The 7,304-nt window shown below is 34.4% G+C and overlaps 1 pseudogene; it reads left to right on the forward strand.

The window, feature by feature from the left end:
* Positions 1 to 232: 232 nt before the first annotated feature.
* LOC132315269 (small nucleolar RNA R71) lies at positions 233 to 331 on the forward strand (annotated as a pseudogene).
* The last annotated feature ends 6,973 nt before the right edge of the window (positions 332 to 7,304 follow it).

Raw genomic sequence — 7,304 nt, forward strand, 5'->3', positions numbered from 1 at the left:
TTCATTGGAATGGTTGACTTGATGTAAGCCAACACTCTTCCTTCCACTTGAATTCCTACCATTCTTAGAGGATAAAGATCGATGCAAAGAGTTTTCACTCATACTCTCATAAAGATGACACACGTCATCCTCATGCCTATCAATGTAAGAGCCACCCATGGAAGCATCAACCATGCCCTTGTAATTATTGAATAGACTCTTAAAGAAATATTGAACTAATTGCCATTTGGGCATGTCATGATGTGGACACTTTCTAAGTAATTAATTGTATCGTTCCCATGCCTCATAAAATGTTTCCCCATCCCCATGTGAAAATTCCTTAATTGAAGTTCTCATGGCATTGGTCTTAGAAACCGGATAGTACTTTTTCAAGAATTCTTGTTGCATTTCTGCCCAAGAAGTTATTGAAAAAGACCTAAGATTGTTGAACCAATATTTTTCCTTGTCTTTAAGGGTGAATGGAAAAAAGTTTAAGCCTTAAGACCTCTTCCGGCATGTTCGTGTATCTCACGGTGGAACATACTTCAAGAAACTCATCCAAATGCTTGTAAGGTTCTTCACTTGGAAGTCCATGATAATTAGGAAGCATTTGAATGGTTTGTGGTTTGATTTCTTAGTGGTGTGCTCTAAATGGTGGCAATTGAATGCATGTGGGTGCATTATATTCATTAGGCACATAGTGATCTCTTAAAGTAAGGGGAGGATTAACAATTGGTGGTGCAACATGGGCACCTTGATTGCCTTGGACTATGGGAGGTTGTGGAGCATACATTGGCCTTGGCATTCCCAATGGAACTTGGCCTTGTTGTTGTGGTTGGTGAATGAATGGCCTTGTCATGCCTAATGATACTTGCATGTTTTCAAGATGCACATTGGGATGGAGGATACCTTGTTGGTCTATGTGACCAAGGTCCTCCACATGGTCTTCATTATGTACTTCCATTGTAGAAGTAGAATGATCAAAATTACCCCTTCCCCTAGGTGTATGAACAATAGCTTCAAGATTCAAATTAAGAGGGACAAGAGTAGGATTTAATGACCTACGACAGTGCATGCACAACAAGACACAACAAGCAACAAGCAATGAACAAACATTTCACCTTCACAACAAATCAATCAACAACAAACTTCCTCCACATACAATGATTCATACTCCCATGCTTTCAACAATATGCAAAGAACAATAAAATGCCTCCATGCGGGCTCACGATTTATCTAAGAATTGAAATACAAGCCTCCACGCGGGCCGACTATTTAACTAGAAGTTAAGTTAAGAAAGAGTTCACAAAGGGTCCTTTAGCACTTCAATTCATTTTCCAATTTTAGCTTTGCAATTTTTTATTTATTTATTTTTTTTATAGCTTTTTCCTTGCTTTGCTTGAAATGCTCATTTGCTCGCCTTTTTAGCTCAATGTAACTAGTTAAACAAGAACCAACACAATAAGTAACCAAAATGGAAACAAAAATAAAGTAAAAACACGATCAAAAGAGTACTAATTCCTAATTGATTCCACAAATATGACGCTGTCTTCAATCAATCCCCGGCAACAGCCCCAAAAACTATGGTCGTTCGATGCTCACATAGCTTAGAAAGGTGTTTTAAGGTGAGAGGCTAAGTTTTACATTTATAATTTTTCACTACTACCTTTCACTAAAAATATAGTTAGGGCAAGTAGGGATCGTCCCAAGGATTGGTGGGTCGTATAAGGTTATGGAATCGAGATTAGGGTTAGTAGGTCGAGTGATCAAAAGATTTGCTGATGATTGAATTATACTAAGATGCAATTAAAACTAAAGTAAACAATTAAATGCAATAGGGAGAAAATAAGAGAGAGAGAGATCTTGGTGTTTAGAGATCATCACTAAACATAACTTTTTTACACCCTTAATGAATGATTAATGAGGGGGAAAACATGTATTGTAACAATAGTGTGTGTGTGTGGTTGTTTCAACAAGCATGGATGACTAATTAAGTATATATTGTCTAAGTAACATAGTGGATAGCACAATATATCAAACTAAGCCATTAATCATTTATTTAAGCTCATAATCCAAACACATCACAAGGTTAGAGAAATATGCTACTTGCATTCATAAGTATGGAACATCAAACAACAAGCATGGATTGTCCTCCCATTTAACATCTAAACTACAACTACACTATAATTAAGCTAATGACATGGAATTAAACTAATTAAACTAAGTGAGAGGCACAATCCATCAAGAAATGAGCATGAACCATCAAATAAACCACAAGAGCATTCTATTAAGCACTATGTCTTGACAATCTCTAGATCCATAGCATCAATATACATAGACATGCATCAATAATACAAAATCTAGAGACAAACACATGAACATCTATTCTAGCATACATAGACATATGGATAGAATGAAATGATCAATTGGAAGCATTAAACCACACAAATCATTAAATAAACAAGATCCATGTATATAAAAATGTCAAAACATGTATCATAATACAAATCCCCTAAAAAATACATAAATTTAGATGTAAAAAACATGCTTAGGGCTAACTCTAGCCCTAAGAAGATGTCTAGCCACTCATGGATGGTGTCCTCCAACCCTCAAGGGCTAACTCCATGGTAGAAATTGTTCCTCTTCTTGGTTTATGGAAGATCTCTAAGCTTGTGTCTTTAGCCTCCTCTCCTCTTTTCTTTCTCACTAAGAATATGATATGGAAATTGTGTCAAAAGTCTCCTTGTAAAAGTGGCTCATATTCCTTATATAGGTAGGTCAAATGTTACCCCCAATGACTTGGGCTCGTACACCAATATTCCTCCTAATGATTGGATATGAGACAACTTTGAATGAGCTAGAAATTAAATTTTCTCGCACTTGGGGAAGTTCTATCAATCGAACCTTGGGTTTTGATCGATTGAATATGGCTGAGATCTATCGAACTAAGGCTGGATCGATCCTCTATGGTGGCACCTTTTTGGATAAAGACAAATCTGAGATATTTTGGAGATATTTTTGGGAAAGAGACAAAAGTGGTAGATGGGGTGGTACAACTAGATAAGATGGAATCTTTTTGATCGATCGAAAGAAAGTTGGATCGATCGAACTTTGTGGGATCTTTGGATAAGGACAAAATAGCTTGGATCCATCTTTTAGTGCTGAAATTGATCAATGTTGGATCGATCGAAGAGATTCCCTGATCGATCGAACTTGCTGAATTTCCACCATTTGCTTCCTTTTGCTCCCACTTTGCTCATTTCTTTGATTCATCTCAAGATTGCTTCAATTATGCTCTTATTTAGCTGAGTTAGCTTATTTTGGGGATAAGTACTTGAAAATAGAAATAATACAAAATAAATTTAAAGTGGGAAAATAAGATAGATAAATGTTCTAGAATACCTAAGCTTAAGGGGTTTAAATGCGCACTTTTCAGCGCTCATCAATTAGATTGAGTTTTGCGGTTGTAATAAAATTTGATAGAACTTTGGGGGCAAGTTTGTAATTAATGAGAAGTTGTTTAGAATTTTGGGACTTAGGATTCTTTTTCTTGGATGCCTTGGTGAGTTATTTGAGGCACCAAAAGGAATTGAGAAATAAAAGAAAAGAAGAAAGAAAAGGAAAAAAATGGAAGAAGAAATAAATAATGATGTGGGAATTTTATGATGAGGTTGGAAGTTATTTGTGTATAAATAGGTGAGGGGAGTATTTGGGAGAAGATAGAGAGAGTGAGATAAATGATCAAATGAGGGAATTAGAGAAGAAGAAGAGAGGAAGTAGAAGAAGGATGCCGGAGGTGACGAATTTTATTTCCGGTAAAATAGACTTCAGATTTTAAATCCTTGAGGCAAGTTTATACTCTACTCTACCCCTTTGAATTTATAATCCTATCACCTTGATTAATCAAAATTATAGTTGTTATTTTAGTCTATCACTTGATTTAAAATAAAATAATAGTTTTATTTTATTTTTTGGATTTAAAATAATTGATTAATTAGATGCCATGAACATGATTATCCTTTGTAAAATTATAGATTTAATCACGTGTATATATGTATGTGGTGTTGTTATAATCTAATGTTGGATGTATTGTTAAGATAAAATTTTAATTATATTTTATCTTGTGGAATAAAATAATCTATTAATTGGATTTTATATTTATTCTTTGTAAAATTATAGATTTAAATTATACGTATATATATACGTGTGTGTGTGTGTGTGTGTGTGTGTGTGTGTGTGTGTGCGTGTTGTTATGATGATTAAATTTGTATTTTTATGAAATTTGTATAGATATATTAAAGTTTGTGGTGTACGATTAATTATATTAAATGAATGATTAGGTCATTATATATATTAATTATGGTCCAATTTATTATTCTTGACCCAAAATATTAAATATAAGTTTTTGGGATTTTTTTGGTATTTTTCTATAATTTTCTAGACATTTTTAGAATTTAGTTTATAATTTTTGAAATTTAAATTAAATTATGTAATCCGGTGTAATGCAGTTCATAGAGGGCTGACGCATATCTGGATCTGGACCGTTAACTTGGACCGGTCAATAGAAGACTAATCTGGTGTGGACGCGTTCACATTAGCGTTTGAGCTCAGCTTATTATTTTGCCTATTTTGTGACCCGAAATTGAAATAATCATAACTTAGTCGTTTTAACTCCAAATTGGGTCATTCTTGAACCTAAATTTAAGGATTTTTCATCTTGATCCTAAATTTAAGGATTTTTCATTAGCTTTCCAATGGTATAAATTCCATTTTCAGATTCCTATCCTACTAGGAGATATTTACATTTTAGTGAGGAAGTGTTGGAAAATTATTTAAACCGAGGTGGAATATTTATGGGAAAAACATTTCCATAGGACTTAGAACCTCTTGTAATGTTTATAGATGTTTGGTGTGACCTTAATGGACTTAGTAATTATTACATTAACGGTAACAGTAGCCATGTAGGCTGTTACAAAGCGTTACATTCGCTAATCAGAGCATGCCAGGTCAGCCGCGTATGTGTGCTGCGTGTGCGAGCACGTGTCCGCGTTTGAGTGCGCATTCTTGTAGCCCCTTAAGTGTGTGGGGAGGAACTTGGGGTGCGAGGACATGTCTAGTATGATGTGGCAATGTGTGGGGAAGCTATATGAGGCTCTGGAGGCACGTAGGGGCATGTAAAAGGCCTCAGAAGTTGGCTAAGATCCCTGTAGAACCCAGTAACTATTCTTAGGCTTCCAAAAGTTAAATCCCCCACTTTAGGACTCCTATTTGGTATTCTCGGGTGGATTATTATATTCAATTGTTTAAGTTGATAATGATAGTAATCATTAATGATAGTTGAATATATATTACATGATTTTAATCATAATGGGTATCCGAATTATATTACAGATTGTGTTATTAAATTTATAAATTTTCTGATGATATTAATCATGTCCTAGTTGTTATTAAAATATAATGGACTTTATTTGAAATTTAAATAGCTTATAAACTGTTAATGATATTAATTATTATTATATTGATGTTGTGTGCATTTTGTGAAGAATGATGTAATGACTAATAATTACGGACATTATTATATCATACTATATGGATGTGTTGCCATAGTTGTTAATGATAGTAATCATTATTTTATATGCATTTGTGGAACCATGGGAGATGGCTAATAAGTTTAGACTCACTTTATTGAGATAGATTTTATGGCTGTTGGGTATGTGGTTGATTATTATTTGTGGAACCACGTGAGCTGGCTAATAAGTTTAGACTTATTTTACCGGGACAGATTTATGGTTATTGGGTATGTGATTAATTATTATGTATGGAACCACATGAGCTGACTAATAAGTTTAGACTCACTTTACCAGAACAGATTTTATTACTGTTGGGTATGTGGTTAATTATTATGTGTGGAACCATGTGAGTTGGCTAATAAGTTTAGACTCACTTTACCTTATAGACAACTATATAATTGTCGGGTATGTGGTTGATAGATTGGTGACACCGCATGAGCTGGCTAATAAGTTTAGATTGACTTTACATTATGGGACAACTATACGATTATCGGGGTGTGCGGTTGATTATTGAGAATCTTGCCATTGGGTAAGTATATGAGATTCTTATCATTGGGTAAGTATATAGATTATTATTGAGATTCTTGCCTTTGGGTAAGTATATGGATTATTATAGAGTTTCTTGTCACCGTGTATTTACACTTACTATTTTGGGTTATGTGATCTATTATTTGATTATAGAGTTACCTTTGGGATTTGTGGCCTATTGTTGGATTATATTTATTATTGGGATTTAGTTATCCATTGTTTAATCCCATATACTATAGGGATTGGTGGACTGGTGTTCAGTGTATAGGATGTTGGTGTATATAGCCAAGTGATGTATTACATGTATAGGAGTTATTGCCCGGTTAGATATTAGACACTTAATTATCCTATATGAGTTCTAAGTGGTCATCGTGTATTCTGGATGTGGTTACCTACACATAATGATCATCTATTAGTGTGTATATGTATATATGACTATATAGCTATTGAGATGATTTTTTATTAGAGATGATTTGTTTATAGATTCTCTGCTAGGTTGTAGAAGATGGAACTTGCTCCTGGGTCTAACCCACCTTTTGTTGTTAGATTTCAGGTCCTTGTTAGATTCAGCTTCGGGAATAATGACTCAGCGGATTAGGGATTTCACTCATCTTCCACTCTTCTGGCTTATTTTAGTATATGAGTTTTTTTGATTTTAGAGTTATTACGGTTTTGGTTTAGGGTTCCTCACATTAAAGGATTCCCGAGTTGTATTATTTGAAGTATTAAAGGAGTTGTAAAGTTAAGGATTTGTATCTGGATTTTATTTATTTATTAGAATTCATTTCCGCTTTTATTTTCCTTTATTATTATCATTTTGTATTCCGTGCTTTTTTATTACCAAATTGTTTTTGATATCCCTATATTTTTGGGTATGTACTTGATCAACCCACACTTGAAAATTTGGGGGTATCACAATACTAGCAAGGCCGGAACAACACATGGGATCATGTTCTCCCGAATCAACTCTTTCTGTAGTAACTTTTCCACTTGTTCTTGCAAAATTTGACTCTTGTTGAGACTCATACAGTAATGTCATAGATTTGGCAGGCTTGCCCTAGGCACCAAGTCAATGTGGTGTTGAATGTCCTTCGTGGGAGGGAAACTATCAGGCAAGTCTTTCGCCACCAACTCACTAAACTCTTGCAATAATGGCTGTACTATTGATGGTACTAGAAAATGAGATTGTTCAACCACTTCCCCCTTGCACATAATAGCAAAGGTTTT

The sequence above is a fragment of the Cornus florida genome, unplaced genomic scaffold, assembly GCF_030987335.1.
Source record: "Cornus florida cultivar Cherokee Brave unplaced genomic scaffold, ASM3098733v1 CherokeeBrave_3.0.0_Hap2_Chr06, whole genome shotgun sequence".
NCBI lineage: Eukaryota > Viridiplantae > Streptophyta > Magnoliopsida > Cornales > Cornaceae > Cornus > Cornus florida.